Here is a 15473-nt window from a genome sequence, read left to right as displayed (position 1 = left end):
CACAGTCAATGGAGAAAAAATAGGGATTTCTCACTTGTTTTTACTGTAGTTTATTTAAACATGTATTTTAGGCTGATCAAAAATGTATTGTAGTGAAAGGGAAAACACGTCAGTGAAGTGGCTTTAGCCTTTTGATTAGGTCAGAAACAGGGAGAAGGCGGCATGAAGATGGTGACAAACGCAGAGGTGTGTGGGAAGTAAAGGCAAGCAGGAGAGTTAGAGAAGAGGGAAGTTTTATTCCCTGGAAAGGGTTTGGTTTTCAAGGAAAATCAAAGCCCAACAGAGAAAAGAAAAACATGCTGTGTTCAAAATTGTTCTGTTTTTAAGACTGTCTTTCCATCCACGGTTGACCTTTGCCAGGTAGAACAGAAAAATTATAAACAGATTCCTCCTCAGTCAGTGACAACTTCGTTGCTAAAACCAGTTTGATAAAACATTCTCGCTGTCAGAGGGAAAAATAAGAATTAAAAAGCAAAACAGGAGAGGAAACAAGAGGAAAAATCTAAGGGTTCCCTTTTTTCAGGAGCCTCAACTTTACCTTCTCATCCCTGACTGTTACATCCCTGGCCAGCTCTTCTTTGTAAAGATGAAGTCCCACAGGGCACTTCACCTCACGGGTTTCTCAGTCACCCTTATCAGGCAGATGTTCCCAATGCGCTCCAAAACCCGCCTGCATGGCTTGCACCTCACTATATTGCTTTTAATGCTTGCATGCAGCTGGTTCATCTTGACTGGGGCGTCTCTCACAAGAGAACAGTACGAGGAGTTGCAGGGCACTGCCAATACCCCTCCTGGAGGAACTGTGGTTTCTTGGGGGTCTGGTACTGATAAAGCCGTAGGTCTGGACCCAGAGGGGAAGCAGCCCTTTGGGAGGGAGCTGCAGGAACGCATTTAGCTCTGCCTGGGGATGGACAATGAGTCATCTGGGAGCTGAGGGGTCAATATGAGAGGGGAGAACATCATGGACACCACTGCGGTGGGTGGATAACTGCTACAGATCTCCTGATCAGGAAGAGGAAGTAGATGGGGCCTTCTTCAGACACCTCCTCTCTGCTGACATCCCACCTGATCCGTACAGCAGTCGAGTATCATTGCCAGCCCTTCCCACCCTGGGAGCTTGGGAGGTATTGTACAGTAGTCATGCTCTTGGCATTGCTCATCCCCATAGAATACTACCCCAGGAAGAGTCCTGAGCAATGTGTGAGGGACAGGATCTCCCATCCCAGGGGCTGGAGGTCAGCAATTTGCCCTTTCTCTTAACATAACACATCCATGTTGACACAGAATCTCTTCTGTACAATGGCATTTGTCTACCGGTCATGATTTTCTCTAGTTTTCTGCTCTAACCAGCCCCTGGGGAGCTTTTGTCAATGGTGTCCTCAGTGGGAGCCATTAACAGTGCAGGAAACTTTGGAGTTTGAATAAAACTTTGAATTCTTCAAAGGTTTCTTCAGCTTCTCTGTTCCTGTTTTCCATGGAGTTGGCACCAAACCCTCGTGAGGGGTCATTAAGCTGCCTTGGGCTGTTGCTGTGGTGCTGAGCTGGGCCGGGCTCCTGGGCCAGAGGGAGCTCCTGGCAAGTGGGCAGCGCTGCAGAGAGACAGCTCTGCCCAGGAGCAGCTCCTCTGCAAAGCGCAGCAGGGCTGGGGGCACTGCCTGCAGGCACCCAGGGTAGAGCAGCGAGGCACACACAGCTTCAAGGCAGCCTGGGCTGGGAGGCTGCTGAGAGCTCCGAGGAGGAGAAAGCATCAGGGCCCTGGCCACAGTAAGTCTGGGGGTGCAGGGCAATGCAGCTGCAGCTTGGGGAAGGATCTGGGGAAGGCGGCAGAGCGGCCAGGAATCTGCCTCCTGCCTGGAGGAGGAGGAGGAGGAGGAGGAGGAGGAGGATCTGCTCCCGAGCAGGGCTTCCCTGGTGCCCCCTGTGAGGGCCAGGGCATGAGGGCTGCCTTCTGGCGGGGCCGGCTGCAGGGGTGTGCAGCCGGGTGTGCAGGCAGGGGTGCCCAGGGCTGTCCTTCCCAGCAGGGTCCCTGCACCCCAGGGGGCTGTGTGCTGGGGCAGGGACTCTGCTGCCTGCCAGGGTCAGCACTCAGCCTGCCCGGGGAGCTCCCCACGGCGCTGTGGGGAGAAGCTGTGGGGGGAAGGAGAGACCCCCGCCAGGGCAGGCTCCTTCTGCTCTCCAGAGGCTGCTGCTGCACGGATCAGGGATGCTCACAGCTGCAGATCACTCTGAGGACTTTTGCAGAGGTTCCTTCTGAAGAAGGATATCAAGGCTGCTTTTACTTGAAATGGAAGGAACCTTTCTTTGAGATTTATTTTCTTGGTTGGCCAGGTGGGCATTGCTAGATTTTTTTCTCCACTTTAGTGGAATAACTCAGATATCAGTTGTCTTTAGCATTCTCAGTCGCTCCTGAACCCCTTCACCTAGAGAGATGTCCCTGGGCAGTGTCCTGCTGCCAGGAGGGGTCCGCAGGGCAGAGCTGAGCACAGGGTGGGTGGGATGGGGGCTGGCAGTACTGACAGACAGGAGATAAGGGACAGAGAAGCGGCTCCAGGCAGGGACAGCTCCAGGTACCAGAGTTATGGACATGAAGGGAGAGGGAGTTGCTGCCAGGAACGCTGTGGGAGGGGGGATTCTGACACCTCCCTGCCATTCAAGTGCAGATGCCTTCCATGGAACAACCCCCTGATCTCCCCCCTGTCCAACACAGCCTCTGCCCTCAAGGTCATGGGGCACCTTCCCAGCGGCCTCACCCTTGAAGAGGAGGAAACTACCCAATACCAAATGCCTGTCCCTTTCTGCCTCCAAGAACACAAGCAGTGTGGTATTTCTCCATTTTCCCCCTCCTGTATCTGCTCCCCTTACTGTCATCCCTGGACTTGCTGGGATGGGGGGTGGTGGGGTTAAGCTACAGTTTTGAGCCCAACCCTGTGGGTCCTGCCGTGCAGATGTGTCCATGGGAGTAAAGTTTCCTCACAATCTGTGTGCTCAGGGCAAAACAAAGGACACAATTCTCTCTTCAGGACACCTCCATTTTAGGACACTCAACTCTTCCTGTGATGGGCTCGTGCTGGGCTGCAAGTTTCTCTCCAGGTGGGCACAGCTTTCCTGGGGCATCTCTGTGTTATCCAGCAGCCCCAGGGAGGAAACACCTCAGTGCTAAGGCCATGGAAATGCTGCTGGGCGTCTGCACACAGGCAGCTGCAATGAGCCCTCAGTGTCCCTGGCTGGGAGGGGAGAGCAGAGATCCTCCTCAGGTGCGATGAGAGGGGCTGAGGGCTTTGGAGAGCTGGGCTTGGAGACTGGATTCCTCTAGTCCCAGCAGTGCCCTGTTTCCATCATCCAGCTCAAAGCGGTGCCAGCACAGGTCAGATGAGACCAGGGCTGATGGATAGAGCAACTCTCCTCACTCTGAATTTTAGGACAGCCCCTTGGTCTCTCAAGAAACACAATGTTTCAGTAGGAGTTCAGCAGAAATACCATAAATTTCTGCCTTAAAACCACTCCTCATGTATAGTGGTGCAACAAAAACAGTTTAAAAAACCCAATATCCCCACAGCTATGCCTTGCAGTAAGGTGAATTGGGAGCAGAATGTTGAACATGAGTGGATTTAATCTGTGATCACACATGTTCCGATTTATCTATGGCTGTCTGGCAGGACTGACTCGTCCAGAGCTCACAGCAGAACTGGAGGACTTGGTTAAAAGGGAGAGTCAGTCACTGAGAGATATGAAGTAGGTTTTATCTCAGATAAGTCTACACTAACATTTCAATGTCTTTTCCTCCATGGACAGTGCCCAATGACCAGTGGAAGCAATTTTTCAACAGTAGCTCCATCACCCAGTTCCTCCTCCTGGCATTTGCAGACAGACGGGAGCTGCAGCTCCTGCACTTCTGGCTCTTCCTGGGCATCTACCTGGCTGCCCTCCTGGGAAACGGCCTCATCATCACCGCCATCGCCTGCGACCACCACCTCCACACCCCCATGTACTTCTTCCTCCTCAACCTCTCCCTCCTCGACCTGGGATCCATCTCCACCACTCTCCCCAAAGCCATGGTAAATTCCCTCTGGGACACCAGGGACATCTCTTACTTGGGATGTGCTGCACAGCTCTTTTTCTTTGTCTTCTTGATAACAGTAGAGTTTTCTCTTCTCACTATCATGGCCTATGACCGCTATGTTGCCATCTGCCAACCCCTGCACTACGGGACCCTCCTGGGCAGCAGAGCTTGTGTCCACATGGCAGCAGCTGCCTGGGGACTGCATTGCTTTATTCTCTCCTACACACTGCCAACACATTTTCCCTACCCCTCTGCGGAGGCAATGCTGTGGACCAGTTCTTCTGTGAAATCCCCCATATCCTCAAGCTCTCCTGCTCAGGATCCCACCTCAGGGAAGTTGTGATTATTGTGCTTAGTGTCTGTTTAGCTTTTGGGTGTTTTGTTTTCATTCTTTTCTCCTATGTGCAGATCTTCAGGGCCGTGCTGAGGATCCCCTCTGAGCAGGGACGGCACAAAGCCTTTTCCACGTGCCTCCCTCACCTGGCCGTGGTCTCCCTCTTTATCAGCACTTCATTTTTTGCCTACCTGAAGCCCCTCTCCATCTCTTCCCCATCCCTGGACCTGGTGGTGTCGTTTCTGTACTCGGTGGTGTCTCCAGCAATGAATCCCCTCATCTACAGCATGAGGAACCAGGAAATCAAGGATGCCCTGAGGAAACTGGTAACAGGATGAATTTCAGAAACAATAAAATATGTGTCTTCTGTAGATAACTCTAAATGTAACTGATTACATACAGGATCTCAGTCTGTAGTTTCTAGTTGGGTCTTTTGGGATTGATTTTTTTTGTTTTCTTTGTTTTACTTCACATTATGTTCTCTGCTAAAAAGTGTGTCATTATTTTTTCCTGTTCTCATTAAGTATCTATCAATCTTTTGTGTGAACCAGAGTCTGTGTAAATGAGGATCCATGCTCTCATTGTGGTTAAACAAAATAAAGGACACTGTAGAGACATGCTTTGAGATCCTTCCTCCAAGTCGTTCTCTGGACCTGCCAGGTCAGCCCTTGTATTGGTCTAAGATGTGAGTGGTTTTGTGCTGTGGTCAGCGTCCCACGGTGTGGAAGTCCTTTAACTGCAGGTAGGGACAGGCAGTGGGCACTTCTGTGACAGAGCTGGCCTTCATGACAGCATTTCCATCAGACAAGGGGATCTTCTCTGGGCAGTGCATGAAGGCTTAGGTCTTCTTCCAGAGTTGCTTTCAAGACCATGCCCAGGAAATAACCCAGGAGAGAAATCACCAGTGAGGAGTGGAAGCGTGTGTCTGTGTGTGCAGGGTAGGGGCACACAGCAGTGTTCTTGTACAGCCAGGCTCCTGTGAGAGACCTGAAGGAACAGCAAAGTGGGGACTAACCTGTGCCCATGTGCGCTGGGCACCCTGGGGAAGTTGCCCCAGGACAATTGTCACAGATCATACAATAACAACCACCATTTACAGCACAGGTCTCTCACTGCAGAACAGAGAGGTTGTTTATCCTTCCACAGAGTGACACCAAATGATTATGTCAGAAGTTCAACTTTGCATTTTACAAACCATAAACCTGCACATCATGTGTGTGTGGTGAAATAAATCTGAGTGAGCACAAAATCCATCAGCTATTCCTGGGGGTGCCATGAAGGCCTGTGACACTGACTGTAAATTGAAGTCACTTCATGTAGAGAGTCACATCCCCTGGGGAACCCCCTGAATGCAGGACTGGGTTGTGCTTCCCTGAACCACGGTCCCTGTGTCCATTCCTCGTGCCTCGGGGCATCTCCCACGGGTGCAGAGCAGGGCAAGCACCGCAGGGCTGAGGTGCCTCCCAGCCTCTGGGGGTGGCAGCAGGAGTTCAGAGAGACACTATGGCTCCTGCAGTGCACTGCCTCTGCGTGTGCAAGGGAAGGACTCGTGTCTCTGAACAGCCCTGTGTGTAGGTGTATTGAACTAAAAGAGAACAGATTCAGACTAGATATAAGGCAGAAAGTTTTTACAATGAGATTGGTGAAACCCTGGAACACATTGTCCAGAATGATGATAGATGCCCCATGCCTGGAATAATTCGAGGTCAGGTTGGACAGGGCTCTGATGAACCAGCTCTAGTTGAAGATGTCCCTGCTCATTGCAGGGGGATTGGACCAGGTGACCTCTAAAGGTCCCCTCGAACCCAAACCATTCTGATTCTGATCCTATGAACTCTCTAAAAGGAAATGTCTTCCTCTCGACCTTTCCCATCCCACAAACGTGCTCAATATCACACCCTACTAAAACAATGTTTGCGGCATTGGACACCATAGGCCTGCCCAAGGCCTCCCTACTGAGATAAAACAGAAGCACAAAGCATTCATCCCTGCAGGTGGAACATTATTGTGCACCCTGAGTGCAGGCCTTGTCTTTCCTGAGAGCTTTCCTCAGGTCCTCCCTGACCTCCCTGTTCTGCAGGCTGTAGACGAGGGGATTGACCAGGGGCGTGAGGACAGTGGCAGAAGAGGGAGAGCACTTTGTTGAGCTGCCTCAGCGGGGCTGTTCTGGGCAGCAGGTAGACAGTGAGGAGGGTGCAGGAGAAAAGAGAGATGACAATGAGGGGAGAGGAGTGGGAAGAGAAGGTCTTCTGCTGCCCATGCTGGATGGGATCCTCAGGATGGCAGCTATGATGCACACATGGGACGCAAAAGCAAACAGGAAGGGGAAGACAACGCTCAGGAAAGACAAGATGAAGGATGTGAGTGTGACCACGCTGGTGCCACTGCAGGCAATCTCCAGCAGAGAGGTCACAGAACAAGTGATCAGTTGCCCTGAGGCCACAGAACTTCATTTGGGATAAGAAGACTGGGACTGTTGCACACACCAACATAGCCAAGGTGCAACCACCAGCTGAAGGCAGACCTTCCAGGTCATGAAGCCTGCATAGAGCAGGGGGCACGTGCCCAGATACCAATCATAGGCCATCATGGCCCGCAGGTAACACTCGGCAGTTGCAAAGCAGCCAGAGCAGTGGAGCTGAGCCATACAGCTGTGAGCAGAAATGGTCCCGTCCCCATTCAGCAAGCTGGCCAGCAGCCGGGGCAGGAGGGTGGAGCTGTAGCAGGTCTCCAAGGAGGGCAGATTGCCCCAGAAGAAGTACGTGGGGGTGTGCAGATGCTGCTCTGACACCACCAAAACAGCGATGAGGATGTGCCCAATCACAGTCATGATGAGTGACAGGAGGAAGAGTGGAGTCTGGAGTGAGGGCACATTCCCCATTGCCCTCAGCAGGAACTTCGTGGGTGATGTCTGATTCTCCTCTTCCCATTTTTCCATACAGCTTTGTTTCTCTTTCTTCCCCGACTTGCCAGGAAGGAGGCCTGTGACAGAACAACTGCATTTCCACACTAAGTAAAAGAACTGTGATGGACATTACTGATTAAAAAGGTTACAAAAAAAAAAAAAAAACAAACAAATCTCATCTATTTTCCTTTGTTCATAGTCTATTTTTCTCTCTCCTTAAACTAAATTAAGGGACCTGGGTTCTGCAAGACAACAGACCCACTTGTCCCAAGAGCAGTCCCTCTGACCACAGGGCTGACTTGCCCCATGGAGCTGCCTCTTCCTCATGCTGGAACGCAAACATCATGTGCATTTGCTCACATTTTGAGATCCTGCTTTCCTGTGCTCGGGGGATTCTCAACATGACCAGAATAGCTGTTTAGAACTGAGATCCTCTGTGCTCTTCCAAGGAAAACCAGTGCCATGATATGAAATAAATTGTTTCTGTGAAAAGATCAAGGCAGATGTCCTTTCTCAAACTGGGAGAAGGCTGAGCACAGTGCTGGGTGAGTGGTCTCAGCTCTCAGAAATGCTGCCCTTCTGAGGAGAGCATTCCTGCCCTGAGCAGGCCAATTTCTTGCATTGACAAGGAGCAGGTCAGGAGCTTCCAGCTCAGACAAAGGGAGTGTTCAATGGGATCATGACAAAGGATGCTTGATACCACACTGTGTGTGAGACAGTAAAAGAAAAGGTGAGAAACAAAGAGAAAAAAAAAGAAATTAAAGAAAATTATAAATGTGTATCAACCAGAAATCTCATGAGAGACTTTGTGCAGGGAGGAAGGAAAATGCCAGTGAGGACCACTCACTCCCCATGCTCACCTCCTCGGCACAGGGTCCCCAGGGATTTGGGGCTGCCCCCCTGTACATCCAGCCCAGCAGCAGGACCTGGCACAGCCAGCTGTGCTCGCAGGGCTCCCTGCTCAGCACTGCCGGGCACTGGGAGGGGTGTCCCGGGGGTGCCTGGGGCTGAGGTGGGAGAGTAGCAGGCTCAGGGCCATGGGCGATGCCCGGGACATGCCTGAGGGCACAGCCAGGGAAAGTGCCTGCCTGAGAAGCAGCCTCACCAGCTGTGCTCCTTGAAATACATGGTGCTCTCAGTGTTGTCAAACCCACCTCCCAGCAGAGAATGTTTGTCTTCTGGAAGAGAGGAAGACAAACAGCTTTATCAGAGCTGACAAGGATGAGTAAAGCCCCCAGCCCTCCCCACTGGATGAGAGAGAGTCCATGTCAGAAAGCTGAGGGTCTGAGCTTGTGGAATGGTGAGGAAGGGAGAGAAAAAGGAGAAAGCTGAGAAAGGACAGAGCCCTGTGGAGGAGAAGGGCTCAGGTGATATGGACCCACAGACCCTGGTCTGACTTTTCCCCCATCCCAGCTGAGGTGGGTGAGTGCCAGGGCTGGCTCCAACACAGCCCAGCCCAGCTGGAACTCAGCACCACCAGCCCCTCCCCAGCATCTCTGCTGGAAGTTACTGGGTCTCAGGGTATCTGGGGAAGGAGGGAGATGGGTTGGGGACCTGTGCAGCACAAGACAGGGCTGAGACTCAGCTCTCACTCAGACACTTTCCCTGCACAAATACCCACAGCAAAATCAGCAGTTCCCTGACTCGGGACATCCAGCACCCATCTGCAATGCTCAGCATGAAGGGTTGGCCCCTGTGTTGATGGTGCCTGGGAACAAAGACCTGGGGCCTCACTCTCTGCCTCTACCCCACCACATCTTCCCTTCCGTGATCTCTCTGCAAACCCTGACTCAGATCTAATGCCCTGCTCTGCCCTTGCCTTTTTCTCACCACATCTTGAGATTGACATGCCAGCAGCAAAATATGTCCCCTGTTCTGCACTGTGACCTGGAGCTTATAGCACCAATAATTCCTTCAGAGACCCAGGCACAGCTCAGCTCTCCCCAGGCACTGCAGGGAGGAAGCATTGCTAAGCTAGTTCTCAAATCAGGCTGCAACTTCTGAACTGCTGGAAAGGCTGGAATCTGTTGTGGCAAGGCCTGCCTTTCCTGACAACCCTGAGTACTTTCAACTCCAGGTGAGGCTTCTCTAGAAAGTAGACTCAGGCAAGGAAATCATCAGGATTCAGCAAAACTCATGACAGAACCCATAAGAGTTACCCAGAGTATAATCCCATCACCTCCTTGAATTAGACACTAAAAATCTCCACACACTGGGCTAGTTTTTCAAAACCAGACTTTTAAAGTAACAATACAGTCTAAATACCTCAGTGCTGAGAGACAAGTTTCAAAGAGAAACAAAAAATATTTGAAGCTGTATCATCTGGATTTACAAATTCTTTATCAGCAGAAAGGAAGTCCCATAGCCTACGGGATGTTTCATTAGCTGGTCCTAGGGAAATTTGTTTCTTGGGCCTCTTGGCTCCAGCCTGCTGCATTCACATTGCTGGCAAGGGTATAATTTCCAGTTAAGGCATCATATTTTTGCCCATCCTGCCTGGAGATACAGAACAGCTCTTTCACACATCACGCAGCATCTGAATGAAGATGGAGGTAGTGTGAATTTAAATGCTTTGGGCTCAGATGAAATCTCAAAATGTGATCTTGCATGAAAACACCTTTTTCAACTAGGCATAAGTTACACAACTGTGAGTCCAGATCTAGTTTGCAGAGTTTCTCACCTCTCTCGATAAGGAGGGTATGGTGCTGGGAAGAGGGGAGCACATTTTGGTTTGCTAAATCCCTGATGAGTGTCCAACCTTTCCTTCCCTTGGCCTCTGCCATCTCATTCCCTGAGATGTAAACACCATGAGGCTTCTGTCAAGAATCCTTCAGATGTTAGCATGATTTCCCTAAGAGTAGCAGTACCTGAAAGAAAGAAAGAAACAAAGCAAAGTGAATTAATTAAGTGTAAATTACTGCAATGTAGCACTCTGCTTGCTTTGTAGACATGCTGGGCAATGTCAATTCAATCAGTATTTGCAATGTAAGCGATCCTCAAGTAGCCCTTCCAAAGCAGTTCACATGAAGGCTGCTCTTGTAAAAGTCTCCTTTTGTGTCCCCAGGAGGCATGGGCACTGCTGATTTCCCTCTCCAGAGAGTGGCAGAGGCTGGATCCCCTTCTCAGGACAGACTCCTTGCCAGGAACACACAGGCATGGGGGTAGCTCACCTGGTTTTCACTGGCAATTCACTCAATATCTCTTTTGGTGCACTTGCTGTTTTTCTTTGACAAGTCTTAAAAACACTGAATAATCAGAAAAAAAAAAAAAAAAAAAAAAAAAAAAAAAAAAAAGAACTAATAGAAGTTAATCATCAAGACAGGGAGGCTGGAACCAGATGACCTGCAAAGGTCCCTTCCAATCCAAACCATTCTGTGATTTTATGACAAGCACCAACCTAAACTGTTGCCTGTCCCATAGAGGAGCTCCATAAATGTGAGGCACATTAAACAGGCCATGCCTCACTCCCCATTTTCCCAGTCAGTCACAGAATCATAGAATCATTTAGGTTGGAACATATTCTTAAGGTCATCAAATCCAGCCATTAAACTAACACTGCCAAGCCCACCACTAAACGCTGGCCCTATGTGCCATATCTACATGTCTTTTAAGCACCTCCAACAATGGTGACACAACCACTTTCCTGGGCAGCCTTTTCCAATGCTTTATAACCCTTCCAGTAAAGAAATGTTTCCTCGTATTCAATCTAAACCTCCCCTGGCGCAACTTGAAGTCATTTCCTCCTGTCCTTTCACTTGTTACATAAGAAAAGAAACTGGCCCAGACCTCACTGCAACCTCCTTTCAGGTAGTTGTACAGACCGATAAGGGTGCTCCTGAGCTTGCATTTCTCTACTCTAAACACCCCAATTCTCACAGTTGCTCCTGATAAGACCTGTGCTCTAGACCCTTCACCAGATTCATTATGCTTCTTTGGTCACACTGCAGCACCTCAATGTCTTTCTTGTAATGAGGGGCCCAAAACTGATCCCAGTATTCAAGGTGCAGCCTCACAGTGCCGAGTACAGAGGGATGATCACTGCCCTAATCCTGCTGGCCACAGCATTTCTGATACAAGGCAGGGTGCTATTGGCTTTCTTGACCACCTGGGCACTCTGTTCGCTCATTTTCAACCAGCTGTTGACCAACACACCCAGGTTCTTTTCTGCTGTGCAGCTTTCCAGCCACTCTTCCGCCAGCCTGTAGATTTGCATCGGGTTGTTGTGCCCGAAGTGCTGGCCCCGACACTGAGTCTTCTTGAACATCATACAATCGGCCTTTGTCCATCACTCCAGCCTGTCCAGACCCCTCTGTAGAGCCTTCCTAGCCTCCAGCACATCAACACTCCAGAACAACTTGGTGTTGCATGCAAACTTACTGATGGTGGACTTAATCCCCTCATCCAGATCACTGATAAAGATATTAATGAGAACTGGCCCCAATACTGATCCCTGGGAAACAGCACTTGTGACCGGCCACCATCTGGATTGAACGCCATTCACCACCACTCGTTGGTCCTGGCCAGATGCCCAAGTAAGGACATTACATTGTGGATGGCTGGTTTGATGGAGGGGTTCAGAAGTTCATGGTGAATGAATTTTTCTCTGCAGGCAGATCAGTAACACATGGAATACTGCAAGTGTTCACCCTGGAATCTGTCCCGGCAAACATCTTTACCAAGGACATGGAAGAACTGAAAGAGTGCACTTTCACTAAGTTTGAAGATGCCACTGAATTGTGGAAGTAAGGGCCAATACACTGGAGGGCAGAGTTGCCATCCAGGGAGATCTAGAGAGGCTGAGATGTTGTGGATTAATCACATAGACTGCTTAGGCTCACACAGCCACTCACTCACTCCTCCCCAGTGGGATGGGGGAGAAAATCGGAAGGGTGAAAGTGAGAAAAATAATGGGTTGAGGTAAAGACAGTTTAATACATAAAACAAAGCTGTGTGCAAGTGACAAACACAATAAAGAAATTCATTCACTACTTCTCACAGGCATGCAGGTGTTCAGGCATCTCCAGGAAAGCAGGGCTTCATCATACACAGTGGTTATTTGGGAAGACCAGCGCTGTCACTACAAACATCTCCCCTTCCTGCTTCCCTGTAGTTTTGATTGCTGAGCACAATGTCATAGAATATGGACTGTCCCTTTGGTCAGCTGAGGTCAGGTGTCCCAGTTGTGTCCGCTCCCAGCTTCTTGTACACCCCCAGCCTGCTTGTTGGCACGGCAAGTTCCCCCCATTATGATGCCAGTGAGAGCAATCAGTTCATTGTCCCCCCCATAGCCCCAGCAAGACATAATCTCATAATATACAATTTGCAGGCTCCCCCAGTATCCAACACTTTCCCAGCCCCAGCTGTCCCATGTGGGGATTCACAGACAGCCCTTCTCTGGGGTCTGCCAGGGTCTGGGCCAGGAGAGAGGCTGGGAAGGGATGGCTGGTCCCCCCATACAGGCACTGAGACCAGCAGGAGGATGGAGATGGTTTAGCAGCAACGCTCACCCATAAACCTGGGTGAGCAGCCAGTGCTGGAAATGACCAGCGAGATAGGCTGGGGGGTGCTGCAGAGCTCTGGGCACTCACCCCACAGCCCCAGCCCCTCGGAAGGTCACAGCAGCTCCTGGGGCACAGAGGGCTCTCAGCCTCCCCATCAGCCCCAGGGCTGGGGCCAGCCATGGCATGAGCAGACACAGGCCAGCGTCTCCCTCTCTCTGCTGCTCTTCTCTCCAAGATTGCCCAGTGCTGGCAGCCCCTCTGTGCCCGTCCCTCTCCCCAGCACAAGACTCCTGCACTGGGGGCTCCCCAGGCAGCTCCTGCTGTGCCAGCCAGAGAAAAGCTGCCCAAACTGGTGCCTCCAGAAATAGGTCTGCTCTTGTCGTGGGATGTCACCTCAGGCACGGCCCTGAGCTGGCGGTGCTGCTCTGCAGGGCAGTGGTGGCTGAAAACCACGGGGAGATGGTCCCAGGGAGATCCCCATGGATCAGCCATCATTGCCATTGCACTGGGCACCCCCACGTGAAGGGGCAGCACAGGCCTATTCCCTAACACATCCCCCCATGCCCTCCTGCCCTGAACCCCTGGAGAACCCAAGCACAGCAGCACACTCAGAGGGGCAATTTCCTTCAGCCTGTTCCTGACCTCAGCTTTGGAAGAAGAAACCAACCTCCAGAATCAGCACTAAGAAAATCCCTTTTATTATGGTTATGTTGCACAGGAGGCCAGCTGTACTGTCCTACCAGACACACGCACAAAGGTCTCTGGGTCAGAGAGAGCTGGTTCATGTCTGAGGAAGAAGAGTTACTGCAGATATTTCTAGAAAAAAAAAGATTTAGACAAATAAAATGATCAATGTACGGTAGGTTTCAGAGATGAATTTGAAACACTTCTGAAAAAAACAAAGGCACTTTATTGCCTCTGAGAGGAAGCTAACTGAATCAGCTTCTTCAGTGCATCCTTGATCTCCTGGTTCCTCATGCTGTAGATGAGGGGGTTCACTGCTGAAGGCACCACTGAGTACAGAAATGACACCACCAGGTCCAGAGATGGGGAGGAGATGGAGGGGGGCTTCAGGTAGGCAAAGATGGCAGTGCTGACAAACAGGGAGACCACGGCCAGGTGAGGGAGGCACGTGGCAAAGGCTTTGTGCTGTCCCTGCTCAGAGGGGATCCTCAGCACAGCCCGGAATATCTGTACATAGGACAGCACGATGAAAGAAAACAGCCAAATACTAAACAGGCACTAACCATGATAAGTCCAACTTCCCTGAGGTAGGAATCTGAGCAGGAGAGCTTGAGGATATGGGGGATTTCACAGAAGAATTGGTCCACAGCAATTCCCTGGCAGATTGGTAGGGAAAATGTGTTGGCAGTGTGAAGGAGAGAATTGAACAGCCCAGTGCCCCAGGCAGCTGCTGCCATGTGGACACAAGCTCTGCTGCCCAGGAGGGTCCCGTAGTGCAGGGGTTGGCAGATGGCAACGTAACGGTCATAGGCCATGATGGTGAGAAGAGAAAACTCTGATGTTAACAAAAATAGAAACAGAAATACTTGTGCAGCACATCCCAAGTAAGAGATATCCCTGGTGTCTGTTAGTAAATTTAACATGGCTTTGGGGAAGTGGTGGAGATGGAGCCCAGGTCGAGGAGGGAGAGGTTGAGGAGGAAGAAGTACATGGGGGTGTGGAGGTGGTGGTCGCAGGTGATGGCGGTGATGATGAGGCCGTTCCCAGGAGGGCAGCCAGGTAGATGCCCAGGAAGAGCCAGAAGTACAAGAGCTGCAGCTCCCGCGTGTCTGCAAATGCCAGGAGGAGGAATGGGTGATGGATCTGTTATTTAACATTTGCTTTGTCTGGACATATGAGCCTGTTCAAGGAGGAAAGATGACAACACATTAGGGTATATTTCTCTCATAAATATCAACACCCTCTGTCCTTATCCATCCCTGTCACTACATGGCACCCCCTTTTTTGAGATCCTTCAGCTCTGTAGCTGGAGCTGTGGTAGGTACTGGACAAGTATTTCATGTGGGGAAGGGTTTTTGCATGCTGTCTGCCAAGGAGTCAGCTCTTTGTGTGACTGTCAAAAAAACCTGCCCTATCCAAGAAGGGCTTGTCAGCATTTGCTCTACCAGTGGTGAGGAATGGGGAAAGCAGAAGACAGGCTGAGAGGGTTTTCTGCTGCACTCAGGGAGATCAGAGTGAGTCGAGTGAGGCAAGAGGATTTTCTGTGCCTTAGTGCAGAGTGAGGGCAGCTGGTCTGTCTTTCTGTCTTGTTCCCAGCTGCCCTGAATTGCATCTTTCTGAGTTCAAGTGTGATTTACTCCCCTGTTACCCTGAAAAGCAACCAGACACTGCTGAGAGCAGAGGGATCCACTGCAGAGCAACAGATGACTCACCCTTTCTCCAAGTCTCAGCACCCCACTTTAGCCAATGACACCCACGGCTCACAGAGTCCCCTGGAAGCAGCAGACAGCTGCGATGGACACCCCAAGGAGAGAGCCAAGGGTCCGAACCATGGCAACTTCTTAAGGGAGAGCCAGCTCCTGGCCCAGCCTCACAGACTGCATTGCCCAGAGCTTCACAGCTTAGAGGAAAGCTGGGACACCTCATTGCTGGGGGCACATCTGCAGAGGAGGGCTCCAAGCTCTGTGCCTGACTCTGCAGCTGAAACCC

General features: G+C 50.8%; 2 pseudogenes; one reads left to right on the top strand and one right to left on the bottom strand.

Moving 5' to 3' along the window:
• Window positions 1–3833: 3833 nt before the first annotated feature.
• On the top strand, window positions 3834–6540 carry LOC122153092 (annotated as a pseudogene).
• Window positions 6541–6843: 303 nt separating this feature from the next.
• On the bottom strand, window positions 6844–14263 carry LOC122153091 (annotated as a pseudogene).
• Between the last annotated feature and the right edge of the window lie 1210 nt (window positions 14264–15473).

The sequence above is a fragment of the Tyto alba genome, unplaced genomic scaffold, assembly GCF_018691265.1.
Source record: "Tyto alba isolate M040663 unplaced genomic scaffold, T.alba_DEE_v4.0 Super-Scaffold_15, whole genome shotgun sequence".
Lineage (NCBI taxonomy): Eukaryota > Metazoa > Chordata > Aves > Strigiformes > Tytonidae > Tyto > Tyto alba.
Note: the sequence above shows the minus strand (reverse complement) of the source record. Positions and strands in the feature narration are given on the sequence as shown.